The sequence below is a fragment of the Lepisosteus platostomus genome, chromosome 16, assembly GCF_059453375.1.
Source record: "Lepisosteus platostomus isolate fLepPlt1 chromosome 16, fLepPlt1.hap1, whole genome shotgun sequence".
NCBI classification, from domain to species: domain Eukaryota; kingdom Metazoa; phylum Chordata; class Actinopteri; order Semionotiformes; family Lepisosteidae; genus Lepisosteus; species Lepisosteus platostomus.
Window position 1 is genome coordinate 5,410,795 of NC_142626.1, and position 24,235 is coordinate 5,435,029.

Here is a 24,235-nt window from a genome sequence, read left to right on the forward strand (position 1 = left end):
CAATTTCTCATATTAAGGATCAGAAAACAGACAGAAGTGGTCTGTCTAGGTTAGGGTGAGGCTCTCTCTGTCAAGCAGACAGTGAGTAGCAGAGTCTGGCGGTTTGTGTTAGACCCTTACTGTCAGGTTTGTCAGTGAGAAACAGAGTCTTGTGGGGAGACTCCTGATCCCATGAAAGATCACCCCTGAAGGGGCCAGTTCTAGCAGCAGCCCCAGATGGGAACTGAGAAGGTAGTGAAAGCTGAAGGTTCCAGGGTTGTGGAGAGAGGAGTCTAGGAGTACAGGAGCTCAGACTTGTACGGTCAATGAGAGCTGGAGAGAGGTTGCCTTCCACTGCTAATCATTAATTATTAATGATTATATTAATTAATAATTAATAGGTTAACCTATTACCTATGTGAAGAAAGGCATATGGTATTCTTACAGAACAAATTCAAGTTACAATTATTAAAAAGGAAGCAACATCTATCCCTCTATCACTGAAGCCAAAATAAAAGGCGTGTAACCCCAGTGTCCTGGCCAAATTTCCCATTGGCCCTTATCAATCATGGCCTCCTAATAATCCCCATCTATGAATTGGCTCTGCTCTCCTCCCCACTGATAGCTGATGTGTGGTGAACGTTCTGGCACACTATGGCTGCCGTCACATCATCCAGGTGGATGCTGCACTTTGGTGGTGGTGGAGGGGAGTCCCCATTAGTGTCCAGAAAAGCGCTATATAAGTGTAAGCAATTATTATTATTATTATTATTATTATTACAAAAAGGCCAGCTGGCTTTACTTCAGTGTTTATAAGTGATTTACACAGTTTTATACCATATTTAATTACTAAATGCAAACCTGTCAGTTTCCCAAAGACAGCTTTATGGCTAGATCTTGGAAAGGGGCTTCAGGAAACAGTAAATAGGATCTCAGTTACTTTAAAATTATTGCAAATCATAACTTGCGAATTACTGCATTTAAACCTTTGCAGAAAGGACTTGTAGAAATAAATATGTAATTCAGTAAGAAGTAAGTCTACTCAACAATGGTAACAAAGGAGGTGATATCAGTAAGGCTGACCAGACGGGAAAGTATTGTAGCACCCTCACCCGGTGGTGAAGAGGAAGTGCACCTAGGCACTCAGGGTACCGCGAAGCAGGCTGGGAGTTGTAGCCAGGGGGAGTCTGAGGGTCAGAACAATGACCAGCAGCTGACCCTGCTTATGTAAATAGTGTTATATTAGTTTAAGTGTTCTGTGTAGCTTTGTAAGTGTGTAGTCTTCTGTTAAAGAGTTACCACCCTTAACCTGTGTACCTGTTCCCTTATGTGTGTGTAAATCTTGTGTTTGGTGTGGTGTTGAAGAGAGAATAAAAGTGGTTGCTTGTTTTTCCTACCATGTCTCCATATGCTGTTTGTCCTGTGTGAACTCAAAAATGCTGCATCTGCGTCAGAAGCAGGCAGGATGGACAATCTGTGGCAGATGCTAGCTGACCCAGAAAGAGACCAAACCTTGGGGCAGTGAACACCCAAAGCCTGAGCAACTCCTGGGTGTAACAGGTGGCCACAGCCCTTACGAGGGTTACCCAGTGTAGCGGCAATGCTTGTTAGTAAGACAGAATTAGGCGTTGGTATGCTCCTAAAGTAGGCCCCATCTCACCCTCCATCTCTGTGGTGCAGCCACAGAGAAAGAATTCATGCAGGCTGATTTAAGATGTTTTCTTTTGATAAGAAACAAGCTCCCAGACGGGGATGCAATTAGCTAAGCCTGGCTATCATGATCAATGGTCATCCATTGGCGCCTATCAGTCTAGGGAGTGCCGAATGGACATCTAGACTGCATTCCTAAGTGTCAAGAGTAAGTGACTTATATCTCACCTTGACCAACCAATCAGGGACTGGCAGGGCGTGGTAATACCACGTGGGTCTCCAATGCCTGCCAAACTCTCAACCAATCAGCACACATCTGGGTCTTGATCAAAAAGGGAGCGCAAGCTCAGTTCTGGGCTCTCCTTGGCCATTTTCGCGCATCCTCAGAGACAATCACGTGACAACTGCTGTTGTCTGCAAAAGGACTTGGACTTTGTTCTAAGCGCAAGGCCGAGGATCCCGTATGTACTCAGAATTCTACCAACGTGAATGCTCCGCTTGATCAACGGCAGCCTACAGTTGGACCCTCGTCGACAACCTGAATAGCTTATTCAGAAGCAGTGCTGGACCGGGAACGAACCAGTTTCTTCCCAGGCAAAAGAGTGACTTGTGAGGACTCGCCGTCACACTCTGTGCATAGAGACTTTCTACTAGCCAGCCGTACTGCTGGTAGATCCCCTCGGAGCAACGACTGCCCTGCGCGCCGCAGTTAGATTCCTCCGCCCGTCCTACTCCGAGCTGCACCTCGACTGGTTGGCCGGTAGCCAGAGGACTCCGACACAATGCCCATTGGACAAACGCTGGAACAGAGGCTGCAAAAGAGCCTGTCAGCTGGTTTGGTGTTCGTGCCGGGAGATTCCAAATCCATACACAGTGGATAAGTAAACCCCATGTTCTACATTGTGTCTCGAGAATTCAATTGTACCTCAACACAAGTTGTTATCAATTTAATTCATGAGTAATGTATTTACTTCCGAGTTTAGAGTAACAGTGGGTAATAACACTGATTAGCGATTTGGTAACTGAACGATATATATTGACATATATTCTCTGTTGTGTATCTCTTTGTGTTTGCATCTCTTCGAGATTATATACCTTGTATATTGATAACCCTCACAGTAAGGTCTGCCGCTCGTATCCAGGCAGACTAGTATATGTTTGGTGCACAGTTTATATTAATAAATGTATCTCGTGTATTGAACCCATGTGTGTGCGTTGTTAGTTGTTCTGACGATTGATTTTCTAAAAGCCCCAACGAACAACCTCGTGATTACTGCTACAATTAATAATTGTCTCAGTAAACCCATCAAACCACTACATTTAATGGCGTCCCTGTGCGGGCGAGTTTAGAATGAAATGAGAATCAATCGCACAGAATAACTGATATTGCTGTGAGTTCAAGTTCAGCACAGCACCGCGGCTTCTATACGCGAATACCGGGTGTGCTGATAACTGCGTAAAGAAATCCCCCTGTTTTCTAGCGTTTAGTGTAACGCGTGCTGATTGGAAATCCAACTGCTCGGGTGTTTAGATTCCATACTGTATTTTGGTAAAAGGAAAAAAAAGTAATACTCTTAAAGTTTCTCTGACGTAATGACAATGGCTGCTAAAATGTCTGAAGTGGAGTCGCTTATAAGTACTATTTCTAGCGACGACAATCCTGGTTATTGGAGCGGTATCGAAAAGTTGAACTTTGATGATATTGAGAAGCTACAAGTAGATTTAGTAGCTAAGGTAGCGAACCAGCTTAACACAGGAGGGTCCGTGAACGCAGTTCAGGTCCTATCGAGTTTCGCCTTAAATCTAGCTACGCGCTATGGGGAAGGCAAGGGCTCAGGCAGAGCCTATCATAAGGCTGGACGAAGGGAGTCGACTGCAGCCCGCTTGGCCCGGCTTGAACGAGCCCTGCTTGAGAGATCAGGACAGGGTAAACCTTCCGCACGGAATGCCGGAAGCGTGAATGAGCTGAGGGGGACCACGCCCCTTCTCACTGGAGGAGGCGGGGATCCGTCCCAAGCCCCTCCCTCAGTCTATCTGATTGGGTGGGAGGGTTCCTGCCTGGAAGAAGGCTGTGACTCTGAGTTGGGCGCTGACCCCGCCCCTGAAGTCAAAGAAAAGACAGGCTTCCAACAATTCTTAGGGAATCTCAGCCAGAAAGGCAAAGTAAGGCGTATTTATACCAAGGTTTCTCTTGGAAACATCTTAGATAGAGAAGCACTGATTGACACTGGGGCTGAAATTAGTTTGATGTCAGCCGATCTACTCAGCGAACTCAAACGAGTAGCGAAAGGAAAAGGCATCAGACTTAAGGTAGAACCGTGTAAGATAGATATTTCCAGCTATACCCAGGATCATGCCAGGATCACACACTTAGGTTTGGGCCAATGAACGTGGTGCATCCTGTTTATATCTCTAGGTTTAAAACAGAGCCACTACTCATTGGCCAAGACTTGCTTGACAGGCTGGAGCCTCTGGTGGACTGCCAGCGTGGAAAATTGTGGGCTCAGGTCAAAAATCCTAAGCCTGTTGCACAGCAAAAAGGGGGGTTCAGTGGTTATGCTGTGATCACACAGTGCCCACTGAACACTATAGCTGAGTTGGAGGTCCTCCTGGTTCCTCTGGATGAGAAATAAATGTCTCTTCTTGCTTTCCAAAACTACAGGGAAGTCGTGCCCTGGCCAAGGTCCCAACAGCCTCCATGCCACAGGAGCGGTGCTCCCAGCAGCCGCCTGATCCACCAGGTAAAGCACACCCCTTTCACATCCCTAAAGAGGAGCGGATCTCCCCACTTGGTGATGAAAAGGAGCTTTCAATGTGCCCCCTGGCACCCAAGAGGGGTCAGGACCACCACCCCACAGTGGTGGAAGGGATCCAGATGGCAAGAGAGCAGGTTGGTGATGTAGCCCTCACCCTTAGCCCTGAGAGGTCCTCTATTAGTGGGGATCTGCTTGAGCAGCTGTCACAGGGCCACCGCCAGGTGCCCCTGGTGCAACATTCACAGGTTAGACAGGAGGTCCAGCTGGACACTGGGACCACTGCGCTGTGGACACACCTGATCCCAGATGCCGATTCCCTCTGCTGCGACCCAGGGAACCTGCAGTCAGGTAACATTATTTCTCACAACTACCAGGTAGTGAGAGAGACTGACCTGATTGTTCCTGCCTCAACGGCAGGGTTTCCAACACACCCAGTCCCCAAGAAGGGACAGGGAATGAAAGCCGAGCCGGTTTTCTTACAGCCACCAGCTCAGTCTGTCAGTCTGAGTCTGACCAACAGTGGTTCAGCCAGACTGGAGCTGGATGGTCAAGCCACCCGCCTGCCAGTGCAGGACATCGCAAAGAGGGGTGTCAGAATCCCCGCCTGCACTGACATGGGCCTGGTGGGTGATAGCGAGTTCAAAGACAGTGAACTAGCTATCCCAGTGCTGGGGCAGCTCCCTGAACCCCTAGCGAGGGAAGGGGGGAGCGAGCAGGTGTCCTACACCCACGCCCAGCGAACGATTGTAAACATGCCGATAGAGGGATTCCTCAATCAGGAGGGGTGCAGGGTGGACCTGAACAGTGAGAATGGGGTAACAATCCCAGATCACTCAGGTGCTCCAGATGACCACTCAGCCGAGGGTCAGGCATGCTCCACCGCTGCACCGCCCCCTGCAGGGTTCCTAGAGCACAGGCATGAACAAATCAAAAAAGCAGATGCCCTGGAAATGGAGGAGCAGCATCAGCAGCTGTGTCAGATCTCCCCAGATTTCCAGGATGTTGGTGCCCAGGATGCCACATGGGATACTGAGAAAGACACCATGTACACGCTGCGCCAGCTTAGAAAGGCGACAGTCACTCAGAAGCAGATGACTGGGATCAGCCACCCTAAAAAACTTTTGGGAGGACTGATTGCTGCCGCCAGTGTTGTGCATTTGCTCTTTTTGGTAGGTTTGTTTGTTACCGGCACTCTCACCCTGACTGCCCCAAGAAGGCAGGTGTCAGAAATGCCAAAGGGTAGTGACAGACTGTATCAACAGCAGCAGCGGCTGGAAAGCCTAGGCAAAACCTTACAGGGCACAATATTAGCAGTAAACCTTCATGCAGCAGTGTTAAATAACACCCTCCACACCGTGGGCAGGATTGTCGACGTGTTACAGTGGGATTATGCTTATGTGCAACAGGTCAGAATGCTGATGCAGGATCTGCTTAGGGAGCTTAGTGCCACGGTAACTAGCATAGCCATGGGACAGATTCCAACCTACTTGGTTCCACTGTTTTTAGTAGAAGAAGTACTGAGGACAACCACTTCCGAGATGGTGCAGCCATTGCAAGTACATCTTGCATACAGTCTAGGCAGTGTAATTCCCATAATGTCAATCCCGAAGCCAAGGAAATAGGTTTCCTGTTGAACCTTCCCATCGTGAGTAGCAAGGAAATCTATAGACTCAAGTCTATATCGAACGTTGGCTTCTGGAGGGGGGACATGCATGTGAAGTTGACCACCCCACCGCTCGTAGCTTACCAGGAGGATGATCCAAATTTGTACCTTGTTCCAAACCTGGAACTGTGTATGTCAACCAAGGATATCCACTGGGTATGCCCAAGTAAGCCATTCCTTAGGGACACAACTCAGAGGTTGTGTGGTATCAGAAAGGGGGCTGCCACTGAAAAGTGTAAAGCCACAGTGATGAGCAAAAGTGAGGTTAACGAACCCCAGGTTGCGCAGGTGGGAAAGACATGGCTGGTCAGCACACCACAGTTAACTGTTACAATAACCTATGACAGACATGATACAGCTACCGAAGTGCAGCTACCCAACCAAACAGTTTTTCTACAAGTTCCTGAAGGAGCTATAGTGCATCTCAACGATTTAGCACTATATCACCTGGAGTCATAACTGTATGAAACAGAACTCGAGATTGTGGACGCTTTCAGAGGACACAGCGTTGACTTGGATGAGAGAATCCAAGAGACAGTAAGCCTTGAGGGTGTACAGTTAGTCGAATTTGTTCTCAATGACACAAACTTAAAAACTATGCTGGTAGGTCCCAAGCACAGTCGTTGTGGATCCTCTGGGGCGCTGGGAACAGTAAACGTGGTCATCCTGACACTGCTGCTAGGTAGCTGGATCATGGCTGGGGTAATGTGTTGGATGCTGTTCTCTTGTATCAAAGCCTTGCGGGGTAGTTTGAATGAGACCAAGGGAGCAATGGTGTATCACCAAAAACAGGTAACCACTCCCAAATGTCTGCCTGCTGCAGAGCTATCCGATGCTGATAGTGAACTGCCGGAAGTTTAAGGTCTAGGGCTAATGATGATGCCCGATGCCTCATTTCTATGTACCTTATAACTGAGAGCAGGTATACAATGTTCTTTCCAACACTATTTCCTGTACAAATTCTCGAGAGGTAATGTGAATATTGGGTGGTAGAATCCACCGTGGTACAACAGACATCACTTAACTCTGTTTTTGTTTTGAAGGCAACAACGCCTCAGGACCTCGTGACCTTCAAAAAGGGGGGATATGTAGCCGCAATGCTTGTTAATAAGACAGAATTAAGCGTTGGTATGCTGTCCTAAAGGAGGCCCCATCTCACCCTCCATCTCTGTGGTATTCATGCAGGCTGATTTAAGATGTTTTCTTTTGATAAGGAACAAGCTCCCAGACGGGGATGCACTTAGCTAAGCCTGGCTATCATGATCAATGGTCATCCATTGGCGCCTATCAGTCTAGGGAGTGCCGAATGGACATCTAGACTGCATTCCTAAGTGTCAAGAGTAAGTGACTTATATCTCACCTTGACCAACCAATCAGGGACTGGCAGGGCGTGGTAATACCACGTGGGTCTCCAATGCCTGCCAAACTCTCAACCAATCAGCACACATCTGGGTCTTGATCAAAAAGGGAGCGCAAGCTCAGTTCTGGGCTCTCCTTGGCCATTTTCGCGCATCCTCAGAGACAATCACGTGACAACTGCTGTTGTCTGCAAAAGGACTTGGACTTTGTTCTAAGCGCGAGGCCGAGGATCCCGTACGTACTCAGAATTCTACCAACGTGAATGCCCCGCTTGACCAACGGCAGCCTACAGTTGGACCCTCGTCGACAACCTGAATAGCTTATTCAGAAGCAGCGCTGGACCGGGAACGAACCAGCTTCTTCCCAGGCAAAAGAGTGACTTGTGAGGACTCGCGGTCACACTCTGTGCATAGAGACTTTCTACTAGCCAGCCAGACTGCTGGTAGATCCCCTCGGAGCAACGACTGCCCTGCACGCCGCAGTCAGATTCCTCCGCCCGTCCTACTCCGAGCTGCACCTTGACTGGTTGGCCGGTAGCCAGAGGACGCCGACACAACGCCCATTGGACAACCGCTGCAACAGAGGCTGCAACAGAGCCTGTCAGCTGGTTTGGTGTTCGTGCCGGGAGATTCCAAATCCATACACAGTGGATAAGTAAACCCCATGTTCTACATTGCGTCTCGAGAATTCAATTGTACCCCAACACAAGTTGTTATCAATTTAATTCATGAGTAATGTATTTACTTCCGAGTTTAGAGTAACAGTGGGTAATAACAATGATTAGCGATTTGGTAACTGAACGATATATATTGACATATATTCTCTGTTGTGTATCTCTTTGTGTTTGCATCTCTTCGAGATTATATACCTTGTATGTTGATAACCCTCACAGTAAGGTCTGCCGCTCGTATCCAGGCAGACTAGTATATCTTTGGTGCACAATTTATATTAATAAATGTATCTCGTGTATTGAACCCGTGTGTGTGCGTTGTTAGTTGTTCTGACGATTGATTTTCTAAAAGCTACAACAAACAACCTCGTGATTACTGTTACAATTAATAATTGTCTCAGTAAACCCATCAAACCACTACAGTGCATTGTGCTGCTGTAATACAGTTTAAAATAATTCAAAGTCTAAACTGTATCAGCTTTATTTATGGGTTGCAATTTAGAAAAAGTCAAAAACCGCACTCAAAATGCAATTTAGAGCTTTCTGGCAAGAGGAGACACCCAAATTAATAATGTAACATGCCAATGTTTGTGCATGAACAAAGTTATACTGCTATTTCCTTAGATACGCGATTAAAAAAAAACAAAAAAATGTTTGAATCCCCGGCGGAACACATTCCATAAGAATCAGTGCTTTTATATATCGCCTTTAAAGGTGGCTTCTCAAAACGCTTTACAGGATAAAAACAACAATAACAGCAACAACAACAATATTGTATTTCATTGCACTTTGAAAACCAAGTAATAACTTAACTATATGTGCAAATGTTTTATGATATGTCGCTGTTGTGAATGTCTGTGGAGTGTATCTTATTTGCCTGTCTGTCCTGGCTCTCTCGCTCGCCCTCCCCACCTCTCTCCCTCAATTCAGTTTGAATCAAGGTGCTTTATTAGCATGACAGATGGGTACAATCAGTGTTGGGTATTTACTTTGCTTTGAGATTCTACTTTTAAAGGTGATATATAAAATCAAGGCTTTAACTTGCTTTAACTCCGCAAGTCTGAGTTCTTGTGTCTGTCCTATCCGAACCCGAAAGTATTACAATATGTATCTTTATAGCAGGTGGTGTACAACTTTTTAGCATAGATTACACTTTTTACACTGTATTTAAAAAATAAAAATGATTACAATCTAATCTTTCCACGTTTGATCCCAAGATCCCAAGAAAAATAAATCTAAACGGGGAGAAAGTTATGCTGAAAGTTTATTAAGATACTTAGAAGACAAAGATATCAATTTATGTTGCATTTGTCTGATTGTGAATGAAAAAACACATATATTTAAAGACGCGTTTACGATTTAAATCAAAATGCGATTTAAATTAATATAAATGTTTATATTGTAACGCATAGGTGACTAATCATTGTTATTAAAATGACTTAAATTCGATCATGTTGTGATATTTAGAAATATAAATTTGTTTGGTGCGAGTGAGGTTTTATTTAATCTCTGACCAAGGGAAACGTTTCAATTTTTCAAAGAAATGTTTGTTAAAAAAAGTCATGGCTCCAGTGTGATTCAGTCGACCGTATGACATGGGAGTCAGGATCTAACCCACAGCGCCACCGGCAAGGTCACATGCAGAGTGCTGAAAAAGCACTACAGAAACATTATCAGCAGACAATGTACAGCGTGTACTATTCCTGTGTTGCGGTACATGAATATAATTATATCGTTATTAATTTCTTTAGATACGAGATTCTATATTACAGTGCCTTGCGAAAGTATTCGGCCCCCTTGAACTTTTCAACCTTTTGCCACATTTCAGGCTTCAAACATAAAGATATAAATGTTTTATTTTATGTGAAGAATCACCAACAAGTGGGACACAATTGTGAAGTGGAACAAAATCTATTGGATTTTTGAAACTTTTTTAACTAATAAAAAAATGAAAAGTGGGGCGTGCAAAATTATTCGGCCCCCTTGCGTTAATACTTTGTAGAGCCACCTTTTGCTGCGATTACAGCTGCAAGTCGCTTGGGGTATGTCTCTATCAGTTTTGCACATCGAGAGACTGAAATTCTTGCCCATTCTTCCTTGCAAAACAGCTCGAGCTCAGTGAGGTTGGATGGAGAGCGTTTGTGAACAGCAGTTTTCAGCTCTTTCCACAGATTCTCGATTGGATTCAGGTCTGGACTTTGACTTGGCCATTCAAACACCTGGATACGTTTATTTGTGAACCATTCCTTTGTAGATTTTGCTGTATGTTTGGGATCATTGTCTTGTTAGAAGATAAATCTCCGTCCCAGTTTCAGGTCTTTTGCAGACTCCAACAGGTTTTCATCCAGAATGGTCCTGTATTTGGCTGCATCCATCTTCCCCTCAATTTTAACCATCTTCCCTGTCCCTGCTGAAGAAAAGCAGGCTCAAACCATGATGCTGCCACCACCATGTTTGACAGTGGGGATGGTGTGTTGAGGGTGATGAGCTGTGTTGCTTTTACGCCAAACATATCGTTTTGCATTGTGGCCAAAAAGTTCGATTTTGGTTTCATCTGACCAGAGCACCTTCTTCCACATGTTTGGGGTGTCTCCCAGGTGGCTTGTGGCAAACTTTAGACGAGACTTTTTATGGATATCTTTGAGAAATGGCTTTCTTCTTGCCACTCTTCCATAAAGGCCAGATTTGTGCAGTGTAAGACTGATTGTTGTCCTATGGACAGACTCTCCCACCTCAGCTGTAGTTCTCTGCAGTTCATCCAGAGTGATCATGGGCCTCTTGGCTGCATCTCTGATCAGTCTTCTCCTTGTCTGAGCTGAAAGTTTACAGGGACGGCCAGGTCTTGGTAGATTTGCAGTGGTCTGATACTCCTTCCATTTCAAGATGATCGCTTGCACAGTGCTCCTTGGGATGTTTGAAGCTTGGGAAATCTTTTTGTATCCAAATCCGGCTTTAAACTTCTCCACAACAGTATTACGGACCTGCCTGGTGTGTTCCTTGGTCTTCATGATGTTTCAACAGAACCTTGAGACTATCACAGAGTAGGTGCATTTATACAGAGACTTGATTACACACAGGTGGATTCTGTTTATCACCATCAGTCATTTAGGACAACATTGGATCATTCAGAGATCCTCGCTGAACTTCTGGAGTGAGTTTGCTGCACTGAAAGTAAAGGGGCCGAATAATTTTGCACGCCCCACTTTTCATTTTTTTATTAGTTAAAAAAGTTTCAAAAATCCAATAGATTTCGTTCCACTTCACAATTGTGTCCCACTTGTTGGTGATTCTTCACATAAAATAAAAAATTTATATCTTTATGTTTGAAGCCTGAAATGTGGCAAAAGGTTGAAAAGTTCAAGGGGGCCGAATACTTTCGCAAGGCACTGTATATTCCCTTTTAATCAAATTCTAAAAGTATGCTTGTTGACTCTGGTATCTTGTTAGTTAAAGACTTCGAAGCTTACAATGTTTAGGGAGAAATGGAATACTGGTGTGTATTTTTTCTTTAAAGTACCAAGACCAGCCATATACTGTATGTTTAAGTTCCAAAATTAATATCGTTTATGGCCTTCACACGCGTTACAGTATGCTCCTATTCTTTTTATGCTCAGCTACTAAGGTTTCCCTTCAGTGGTAAAATTCCATATAAATATTCAATACTAAAACGGGCACAGTAAAGATGTTTACTGTAAATCTTTCTACGACAGACCAACGGACCACGAGTGCCCCTGTCGGTCAACCAATCACGTACCGCGGTACCACGCGTCATCGTGCATCACAATGCGCGACGCCGTAGTCAATCACCTCCGGTACGTGTCTGTACCGCGCACTTTGAATGGCTGCATCTGTATGTAGCTTTTTAAAAATCTTTAGAAGACAAAAGTCCAGGATTATCATGGTACTCCATGCTGATGGGACATCAATCTATAGGTCTCAAGTGAAATCAAATGCAACGAAAATGTTTTCAGTAGAACTAGGCAGAGAAATTGTCTTAGCAGGTTTCTGAGAAACTGTCATAAAGTTTCTCCTAGTTTATCATAGATAGGACAATTGTCCTGTCAGCTGTCTCTGTTTTTCTTTATTCTGTCTCCTGTTCCCTCTTTCTTCCCACTGTCCTTGTGAGACATCTGTTCATCTTGAGACCAAAGCAATCAGGTCAACTGAGGAAGTTGACCTCAGGCTTCCTCACTCCCTGAGTTTTTCTGTTTTACAGGTTTTGAACTCCACTCAGTCCATTCCTTTAAGGATTGTCATAGAATTCATCTACCCATTTCTATATACCCAGAAACACAAAATGCAAATTAAACTGAAATGACTACTCAACAACTTATCAGGTCACAAAGAGAATAACATACATTATATGAAATAGATACAACTCAGAATTAAATCTCACTTCCTGCAACATGAAATTCAATCTCCCTATTCTAGAAATGCACCAACTAGGAAAACTGAAAATTCCACAATATAGGAAATCAGAATTTCACTAAAGATGGCAAACTCTCTAAAATAAAGCTCAGATTACTTAGTCAGAATCTGGTCTTAATGACTGAAAACAAGGACCAACCACATGGCACACGTAAAGAGGAAAGGGGCAAGGGTATTTCTTCTCTCTGTACCTTTTCTGTTTCTCTCTGTCTTTTTCTGTTTAACCATTTTAATGGTATGACTGTTGATCCACCTTTGATCATCTGTGTTTTCTTACCTCTTAGCTCACTTGCAGCCAGACAAACACCTCAATTGTTCCAAACATTGTGTATAAGGCCTGAAATGAAGCAAATAGAATGTGCACTGCCAACTTTTTTATTGTCACTACATGCTTGTAATCTGTACAGTACAGATGCAGCCATTCAAAATGGGTGGGGTATTTCGCAGTAAACCGCAGTGGGCGTGTCGCATCCCACCAAGAGAGGGAGGAGGCGCGGAGAACGAACGTTGTGCTGCCTGGAGCGCTTAATGGCACCAATTGCGTCTGCATTTATAACTTAGCTTTTAAAATTAATCAAGCAATATGAAGCATCTCTTTTTACTTTTTAGTCCCTTGATGATCATTAAGCACAGCTTTCTCACCACTTAGACTACTTTTTGATGCCATCCTTAGACAAAGCAGAAACTTGTTGTACTTTCTAATGACATACAAGTGGAAAGATTACAGATTTTAATCATCTTTAATTTTGTTACGTTATACCTTTTGGAAACGTTTCATCTATACAAACAACACAAAACTATTCTCAATTGTATTTCTGAATGTTATGTTACACTTAGTTCACTGTTTTAAATACATCTAATGAAGAAAGTTAGGTGTTACCATAAACTATTAGCAATCAATAATATTAAATTTAGCACTGTAATAAGTTGTTGCACTTTCCCCCGCATCTTGTAAAAATATATTTTCATTGTTCAAATATACATTAAATCTGACTATCATATAATAATTTAAATACAAAACTAAAGAAAAAATAGGGTTAAATATAATTCAAAATATTTTGCTAACAATGTTAACTGTTTATGAATAATAAATTGTATTAACTAAAGAGTAGGATGGCACAGTTGTTAGTATGCTTTTTGTTTTGTTTCTTTTTCATAAATACAACAGTAGTACCTGATGTCTCAGTGGCTTTCAAAATTAAATTATGCATGCAAACCTGTAAACTAGAAAGATAACTAAGATATCCATCCATTTATAATGGTGGCAAAGTGGTTAGCATTGCTATCTTGCAGCGCTGGGGTCCTAGGTTCAATTCCTGCCAACCTGTGTGTGGGGTTTGCATGTTCTCTCTGGGTTACATGGTTTTTCTCCATATGTGTGATATGACTCCCTTTGCACTCGTACAAAACATACTGGTAAGTTAACTGGTTTATGGGAAAACTGGCCCTGGTGTGTGTGTGTTTGTGTCTGTCTGTCCTGTGATGGACTGGCACTATATCCAGGGTGTATTCTGCCTTGTGTCCGTTGCTTACTGGGATAGGCTCCAAATCCTCTGTACTGGATAAAGAGATTAGAAATGGATGGAAGTAAAGGCACTATGTGGATGGAACTATACACAGTGTTAGAAACCCACTATGAAATGGCAGCATCTCACTGAGAATAAAATATTTTATAGTGCTGCCTTAAGGAAAGAGACTTTCCACCTCTCTTGCACATCAGTATCCATACCTAGTTATTTAAACAAATTGCCTCTAATTATAAACATCTTAATATGCTGGCTCTGTGGATCCGCATCAGCTATGTTTGCCCATTCCTTCAATTCATGTGCATCCAACACACAGTTCAATGCTAGCAACTACACAAAATCTAAAATACAATCCTCATTTCAGTATCTATGTAAACATACGGTCTGTTAACTTCATCATCTTCATCAAAAGTATGCCTAACCCCATTAGGAAGTGTTCTTCTTATCAGTTGTAAGAGGACACGGGGAAGGGTCATCTCTAACAGGTACTTCCGAAACGAAACGCTGAAAATGCTAGAGATGGACCTTAGCGAGATGGCGGACAAAAAGAATCAGCTGACCAGTAGATGGAAAGGGTCTACCTTAAGAGACAACGAGACACAGCTGAGACGCATCAGGAACCGGGATATAAGTGGCCCGGAGGCAGTGAACGGCGTGGAAGCCGGTAAGGTGAATGCGTTTTGGAGGAAAAGAGTGGAAAGAGGTGGATGTTAAGGATCGGGCTAACGAACGACTGCAAGGAGAAAGGTTTATGATTTTGGATTACGGACACTGGTTTAGGATACATCGCGGATTGTCTTTACTACGAACTTTTGGAACTCGGAACGAATCAGGACTAAGGGAACGGATTACGGACTGTATTAGGAAGACAGTTGTTGGAAGAAACGCCACGGATCGGAGGACAGTAAAGTGTGGTGTAAGTACGACCTTCGTTTACATAAACTATTCCCCCGGAGACACCACACAGTGTATTCCTCAACTTTCCCAAAATTATTTTTTTCTTACCAAAATCTCTAGTCTTTTATCCTGCAATAACTCAGCCAACACTTACATCTCCTAAAGCTGCTTTAATTTCTTTAAATCACAAATATCATATGTAAACACTGGCCATGTAATACTCTGCATTGTGGAATAATAGTTTATTTTAAAGGAAACTAGAGAAAATAGGAACTAGAGAAATCAAGAAAGGCTTTTTTTTCTAGAATTAATAAATGCACATCCTGTTCACTGGGGAAATTTAATCCACACGTAGCAATCTTCAATATGTTCAGAATATGACAGCGAGAATCCTAAGAGAGATGCATTACACCTGTCTTCAAGTCCTTGCACTGGCTTCCTATCAGGTTTCGAGTCAACTTCAAATTAATCTAACCTCAAAACCTTTCTTTTCAGAAGACATAGTGTCTGTATCTGCTTCATTTTCTAATTTTGGTAGCACCTCTAACTGCTTGTCTTTCTTATATGTATTTACATCTACTGTATTGCTTTGAGATGCCACCTTTAATGGTAATATATAAAATAAAGTTTTTTATTATTGTTATAGGGAAACATGATCAGATTTTCCCTGGTTCAGAAAAAAGATCTAAAGTATACTAGTTTGTCACTCTTCTCATTCCCTTTGCTAAATGGCTTTTCATACTAATCTGATCAATGTAACTGCCTGTTTTCTGTGCTTTCTCTATCCTGCTAGATTTGCAATTATTCTGAAAATTTTCTTCTTGAAATAACTCATTTCTAAATACCTTTTTTCACTGTTAACATCTTGCAGCAACTCTGCGACAAAATATACACTTACTGTAGCTCAACCTGACAGTTCATCCTGCTACCAACATTGCTTAAGAAAAATCTTAAGATTTCTATATTTATGTCTTTAGTGGTTTCATTAGTGACAGAAGCTAAACTTTCTTGGAAAAAAGTATTTTATGTGTTGTGGAAATACTGACTTGCTTTAACAAAATATATTTACAAATCCTTTCACCTGGCAATCTACCTGAATGCCCAACTATGAAACCATGTTTGCTATTAATTCATTTTGGGCTCACTGACAGAATTGCTGTTTTATATGCATGCTAATTTTCTGATTCCTCACTCTGTTTCATGTTCAGAGATAGATAAGACTTTATTGATCGCGAAGGGAAATTGATGTACATGTTCATGTACATGATGAACATGTTTGCATGTTCTTTTGTAACATACACCTTTTTGTGATTTTTTTGTATATCTAAGCAAGTGTTCCTGTATCCCTCTTCTGCACTATATATAGTCATGGCTTTGTTTCTATTTGCTTATTTCAAAGTCACACCTGCTCCATTTCTAAACCTTTTTGCTCATGTGCATTTTTGTATTTTTTACACTCCATAACTAAACAGCCAAATAGGAGTGGCTTAAGCGGCATACACAGTCGTGTAACTGACAGTTTGAGGTATTCTATCGTGTAAATTTTGCTTTGTTGCTGATAGGTTAAGCTTTCAAAACTCAGCCCCAAAGTTATGTGACTGATTTTTTGCCCTGATTTGTTGGTTAAACGCAATGATCACAAGCACGGTAACTGGGATGTGTATTTTTAAATTCAGTTTGAATTATAACTGTACGTACTGTCTTCAGATTTGGTCAGGGCTTTAAAGAGAGGGCGCGCCAAAAATTTTCGGTGCCGTCGTCCCCGCTTTACAGGTACCCCCGTGCTGAAAGAATTTCACCTCGGAACGTTTGCCCAGCGTACATAGGCAGGCACATCCTGGAATTTTGACTTCACTGTGTAATGAAGAAATTTTAAACACTACTTAGCTTAGATAGAAAAGCTTGGATTCCCATGGACAGTATCTTATACACATATCTTTTTCTGTTGTCTTTGTTGATCTCTTGAGGATCCTTGTGATATTTGGAGCTCTCGTTGAATGATAAAAGTGTCGCAGTTTAAATAATTTTTGTTGATAGAAATTATGAAACGCTCTGTTAAAAGCAAGGGAGTTTTTATATCTGTTATAGTAAAAGAAAATGCCTGACGAACTAGGGATTGAACAGTTTTTCAGTGCTTGTACAATCGATGGAAATGTTCAAATAAATGTGCTAGAGAAATAAACAAAAAAGTTATTCCTTTATCATATTGGCTAGCTAATGTCCCATCCTTGTTAGTTAGATCAACGAAATGCTGTGGTGGGTGTTACTTTTTGTTGATGGAAAAAATAAAGTCTTTTCATTTAAAATACTTTGAGTTTTACTGGTGGAGCTCATACAGCTGTGTCTGGATATCTTGGTCAAATATTCGGCTAGTGTGTATTGTCTGTTTGCGGTTCTGTGGCATTCCACATGGCTGGGCAGCTTGTTCCCCCCTCCCGCTGAAGACTTGACCACTTGAAAATACCTGTGAAATTGGTTTAATTAGTCACAGCCAGCACTCCCGCAGAGAGTGATGAAAACCACATGAAAGACTTTGGTGCTTAAAATGTTTAGGGAGAAATGGAGTATTGGTGTGTGACTTGTGGAGTTAAAAGCTGCCTTTATTTTCTTTCTTTCTATCACCATCTGCCAGTGAGCTCTCCCACGCCCCGACCAGAGAGAGACATACAACGAGCCCTGCTAATAAAGCACCTTGAATTGAGAGAGAGGGGGGTGGGAGAGAGAGAGACTGTGCTACCACTGCCAGCGGGGAGAAATGAGACAGAGGTTCACTTCCTACTGCACTGTGACAGATACTCTGGGATTAGAGAAACATTCTTCCCTAAACTCAGAAATCTAGTACCAGAGTTCCCACACCTGCCAGAATCACAACGGATCCCAATCCTACTGGAAGAGGGAGGAGGGAACTCAGTTGAACTGGCAGCCCAGTATGTGATCTCCTGTCACAGCCTGAGGAACAGTGAGTCTGTCTCTCAATAATAATAATACAATGTGTGATCTCCTGTCCCAGCCTGAGGAACAGACAGTGAGCCTGTCTCTCAATAATAATAATACAGTGTGTGATCTCCTGTCCCAGCCTGAGGAACAGTGAGTCTGTCTCCCAATAATGCTCCTTATGTCTACATTATATGTAAATATTCTATAATATGTAATTGTTGTAAATGTCTGTAATATGTCTGTAGATTTTATATTAATTGTTATCTTTTGTTTTGTTTCATGTGAATTTCATTATTTTATTTGCTTTGGCAACACTGATTGTACCCATCGGTCATGCTAATAAAGCACCTTGAATTGAATTGAGGTGGGGGGGGGGGAGGGCGAACGAGCGAGAGAGAGAGAAACACCCAGGGGTGCAGAACCAGGGAACTATTTACATATTAAAACTATTTCCCAAATTGAATATGTGCTTTTGTATATTTATTGTCAATTAATTGTCCATAATATTGCTATTCTATTTTTTCAAAGAAATGTTTGTTAAAAAAAAAGTCACAGCACTGATTGGATTTGAACACACAACCTGTGGGTTACCAATCAAGCATGTAGACCAGCAGGCTACTAGGAAAGTCTGAAACAGCCCTACAAATACAGAATCAACAGACATTGTACAGCGTGTATTACTGTGTTGCAGTACATGAATATAATTATGTGGTTATTAATTTCTTTAGATATGCGATTCCATATTATATTAGCAGAAAAGCTTAAAACTACCACTTTTATACAAGCTATTTCACATGTTAGTTAAAGACTTCGATGCTTAAAATGTTTAGGGAGAAATGGAATACTGATGTGTATGTTTTCTTTAAAGTACCGAGACCAGCCATAAACTGTATGTTTATGTTCCAAAATTAATATCGTTTATGGCCTTCACACACGTTATGCTCCTATTTTTTTTATGCTCAGCTACTAAGATTTCTTTTCAGTGGTAAAATTCCATATAAATATTCAATACTAAAATGGGCACAGTAAAGACATTTAAATCTTTCTACGACCGACCAACACACCACGAGTGCCCCTGTCGGTCAACCAATCACGTACCGCGGTATTTTGCGTCATCGCGCGACACAGTGCACGAGGCCGTAGCCAATTACCCGCGGTACGTGTCTGTGCAGTGTACTTTGAATGGCTGCATCTGTATTACTTGTTCCCTTACTGTAACTACTGCATGATTTCTTAATCTATTTCAACTAAATGAGAGGAATTAAATCAGTAAAAATTTCGGAGTGCCAATTGTAAAAATAACCCTTCTTTGTTCATTTGCTTAACTTAAAGAATTTCGCAAGAAAGTTTGTAATGTAGGGCGCTTTGACTGAGTTAAACTCTGCTGCACATCAAATAAATATATAAATATAAGCTATACTGTAGTGGCAGTACAGTAGCAGTTAGAAATTATTCATTGTTATTAATAAATAACTTAGTTTTGAACACATTGTTGTATTTAGAAATATAAAAAATGTCAATATAGTGTCCATAATATTTGCTATTTTAGTTTTCAAAGAAATGTGTATTTGTTAAAAGAAAACACATGGTGGCAGCTGGGCTCAAACCCCCAACCTCAGACAGCTAACCACAATGGGACTGTACTGTCTCCATATATTGTTTCAACTAATTGTATACAAACACAAAAACGATGTTTATCTAACTCATTTAGGTCCACCTACATTTTCACTGTTATGTTTTCTAGTCACTTAAGTTGCCTTTTCATTATTTGCTTTAGTCAAGTCTCTTTAGTTAAGTCTCTAGTCAGTCCGGCTGGCTAAACACACACCGTCATTTACCGTACCAAAACTCACAGTTATGCACTGTGGTCTTTTACACACACACGTGCAGGCACACAAATTCATGAAACACACATACACATCTAGAATATATTTTTTCTGCACTACAATGTGCTGTATTTTTTTTCACCTCTACATGTATCTCTTTTAACAGCGTAACTGTCACGTTCGTAGACCCCTCCTCTTAAGGACGCTCTAGCCCTTACTTGTTTTCCACTCATCGCCTGCACCTGCTCCCTGTTCTAACCCCCTTTCAGTTCTCCTTAAAAGCCAGGCGCTCACTTTATTCGGGGCTCTGCATCTGATCTCCGTATCGTGCAAGCCCGGGACCTGGAAGCGCCTGGTCCTGTTAAGGTTTTATCCTCTGTTCCTGTTCCTGTCTCCCACCGGTTCCAATCCGGTTCCCGATTTTAAATCTTGTTTGTCTTGGATGGACTGCCCAGTTTTGGACTTGCTTAAGGTTAGATTTCCCTTTGGATTTTCTCCTGGATTGTTTGCCTCGGCCACACCTCCCCCGATCATCAGCACACCAAGGACACGCCCCCTGTTTTCATCCCCGTATCCTGCATGATCTTTTTCCCCGTGTTTCTTCACTTTTCCCTGGATCGTGTCGTCCTCATAGGGTCTGAAAGAACTGTTTCGTTACAGTAACTTCTCATAAACACAACGTCACTTATTCCACAATTCGTCTGTTTATCCTTATACCACTGCTCAGACCAAACACTGTCTGACAATCTATACCTTTTTTTTTCATCTTTTGATTCTCCTGCACAGCCTCTTTTAGCTTTTGGTCAAACTCCTCTTTTGTAGCGAATAAATGATCTTTTCTTTCATTTAATGCTTTAAGTTTTCCATAAGCTCCCTTTCCTTTTTATCACACTCTGATCTCTCGTTTATCTGCCACCACACGTGCTGCACAAGGGCTGCAGCTGCAGCTACATCCTTGTGCTTTTACCAGTACAGTATGCTTTCTTACGGGCATTTTCGCCCCAAACTCCCTCTGATAAACTCAGCTTCTTCCTGTACTTTTCCTCCTTTTCCTTTAACTTGAATTTGTCTGATAGATAATCAGACACCTCCACCGCTTTCTCAAACAGCCAGTTAGCACACATGTTCGGTTTCTGAAGGCTTACTGTGTCTTGTGAGGTAACAGCTCATAGGCAGGTGCTTTTACTTGGAAAACTTGTGCTTGGCTGCACTCATGCAACTAGGGGCATCTGTTACCTCCAGATCTAAATGTCTGTAAGAGTCTTTAGAGAGGACTTACACTGCACTGTTCACAGGTAAGGAACGAGAACACGAGCAACCCTCCTCCTGGATCAGTAATTCACCATCCCCAGAACACCAGCAGTGCTGCTTTTGCCCCAGGGTGGACTTACACACTGGGCTCCAGTCAGAGCTATTCTCTGCTCTCAACGTCCTTTAAATCCTGCTATTGAGTGATTTGCTCTTTTATTATGAAGTGTGTTTATGTTTGAGTGTTGTGTGTATGTGTATGTTCACAAACAAGGAAAAAACATCAAATAGCGTACATATGCTATGTTGGACCATCACAGGTAAATATGATTGGCATTGTCTGTATTGTCTGTACTTTAACACTTTATACAAATGATTTTACAAGCAGTAGTCAAAGCAATTTCATTTTCAAATTCTCAGATGATACAGCTGTTCTTGGCTTAATGCATAGAAGTAGCAGCTCATCTGTATACTGTATACATCTGGATGTCAGAAATCCAAAGCCTTGTGCAATGGTGTGACAACAATAGCCTTATTCTGAATGTTAAAAAAAACAAAAGAAATAGTTTTTCGATTTCAGAGCAGTTGGTGATCATTCACAGGTAGTAATCCACAATTAACTTATCACTCTGATTGATTCATATAAGTACTTAGGTGTACACATAGACAGTAACGTGTGCTGGACTACTCATGTTGAGAGTAGTGCTTATACAGTATTTCCTGCGAAGACTAAGAGTGTTTGGGGCATTCTAGAAAGCTGACCAGTACATATATTTTCTTTACTGCTGGCTTGCATGACAAGCAGCACCTTCTGCTGAATATATCATTTGTTCCAGGAAAGGTCACTTGGTAATTTCCCTGAGAACTATGCCAGCTACAGTATGCATAAAGACACAATGTGGCTATCTTATCTTTTGAGACCAGACATCCTGAGATGGAATTAGTAAAATATAGGTATAGAAATACATAGTCAATAAAATATACAGTAATACAAACTTTTAGTAAAAACTTTTATTTAATTCCCTCAGTGACCTACACTCAATATGGTAATTTAATAAAATACATGTCTAAATGTCTAAGACTTATGTGCTGATCCATTGGATATTACTTCCCAAGTAATGTAAAAACACTTGTAAGAAAACACTGACAAGTTTCAACAGAGGGAGGGAGGCTGTGTGCTGCCTTTCAGTTCAGTTTCTGCTCTCTCCAAGCCTGTTGATAAGTCAGCTGACTGCCAGGAAAAGCAGTGGTGAGGAAGAGCTCTGGATAAGGATTACATTGGATTCAAATTTTAGTAAAGCACTCGCAATGCCACAGTACATTTGAGTAGACAGCACTATCCGGATTGCATTAGAAAACTAAAAAAAACAAACCTTCTCCACAAGCACGCAGTCTCAACAATTGTCATTTGGTGCTGGGGCCACTATGGGTCAGTGCAACCCAACTTTGTAAAATTACTCCAAAGCATGAACAAGAATTTATAAAGACTCATAGTCATATCATTCACAAATGTTTGCTGTCTCGTAGAAATAATATTGTAATACAGAAATAACAGGAATAATAATAACCCCTTACACTTATATTGGGCTTTTCTAGAGACTCCAGTCTAAAAGCTTTACAGGTAATGGGGACTCCCATCCACCACCACCAATGTGCAACACGCACCTGGACAATGCAACGGCAGCCATAGTGTGCCAATGCGCCAATTTTATAGATGGGGATTATTAGGAGGCCATGATTGATAAAGGCCAGGGGGAAATTTGGCCAGGGGTGACACTCCTACTGTTTTTGAGAAAAAACCCTGAGGTTTTTAATGACAACACAGTGTCAGAACATCGGTTTTATGTCTCATCAGGAGGACGGTGCCTTTTTTACAGTATAGTGTCCCCGTCACTATACTGCGGCAAAAACACTCAGTGTCCCTGTGTGGGCACCGAGCAACAACCTTTCGGCTAACAGCCGGACAAGAATTCATAAAGGCTCACAGTCATGTCATTTATAAATGTTTGGTGTCACATAAAAATAATATTGTAGTATAGAAATAGCAGGAAATGTATACAGTACATTGTGAAGTACAAAATGATGTACCTTCTCTATATAAATATAGTACGTACTGTATATAGTAAATATACAGTATATGTAAAGATCATATCTTCTGGATGATCATTTCTAAATGGATGATACTCAGATCTACCTCCATCGTAAACCTGACTTTAAAGAGACTGATTCTGCACTCTCTAATTGTGTCTGTGACAGAAAAAACCTGGATGACTCAATTTTGTTTCATTTAAACTGTGACAAGACTGAAGTAATGCTTCTCAGCACCCCCTACTATGTAAACCAAGGTAACTGTGTAAAGCCAATGCAGTAACCTAATCATTGAGTGGAACTAGTACCAGATGCATATGCAGTAGATGTAGCTAAATATAAAAAGTACACAACAATATTCCACCTTCTTCATACATGTTAATATTTTATACATCAAAGTCTTTAACTTGGTGATTTATGGAGGGTATTTTGGAAAAGTTGTAACGTACTTGTTCTAACATTATAAAGTTTATATACTGTACCCCATAAAAGCTAAAATGTGTTATCTTTTTCTAACAATATGTGGTAAGAACACTACTTCTTGTTAAAAAAGTTGGACATTCGTTTTATTAAAAAAAACTTTTATTGTCCTTATAGAAGTAATGGACAATGAAACACTCTTGGACTGTAATGTAGAGTGCTGCACCCAGGCAGTTCAAAGCCCGATCAGAGCATTACTTTTTATTTGTTTCTTACATAGCTTAATATATAAAAATAGTTATATTATGTGCTAGAATATTGATATAGCTTGTGGTGTACACAATGTGCCTCTTTCAGGTTTACAACAGCACTGAAGAAAATCTATATTTTGTCTTAATCCAGATTTCATCATCCAGTAATCAACAAACAATTTAACTTTACTGTTACTGTGCAGGGTGATTCCAGCAAGACTGGACTTGGGTTTTACCTTATGCAAGAAGGTCCACCAGTTGTGTGAGCTTCCACAGCACTGACTGAAATGAAACCAGCACAAACTCAACTTTTCAAGCCATAAACATCGAATAAGCACATGAGAATGATTAGTTTCTGCAGCACGGTGTCCTTGGTTTGGTTTGAGTGATGCCACCCCCAGAAAAAAGAACACTCTACAATACATCGTGGGAAGAAAAGCAAAGTAGACTTACCTTTAAAGGTACAGACTAGTACAGAGGTTGCACAAAAGAATATGGTAGGAGTTATTGTTTGTGCTGTTTGTGTGTGGGGGGAAT

General features: G+C 41.7%; 1 protein-coding gene across 1 annotated transcript in view; it reads right to left on the reverse strand.

The window, feature by feature from the left end:
- LOC148646745 (NACHT, LRR and PYD domains-containing protein 3-like) overlaps window positions 1-24,235 on the reverse strand; it is a 2,700,574-nt gene that overhangs the window by 951,319 nt on the left and 1,725,020 nt on the right. The window lies entirely within an intron of this gene.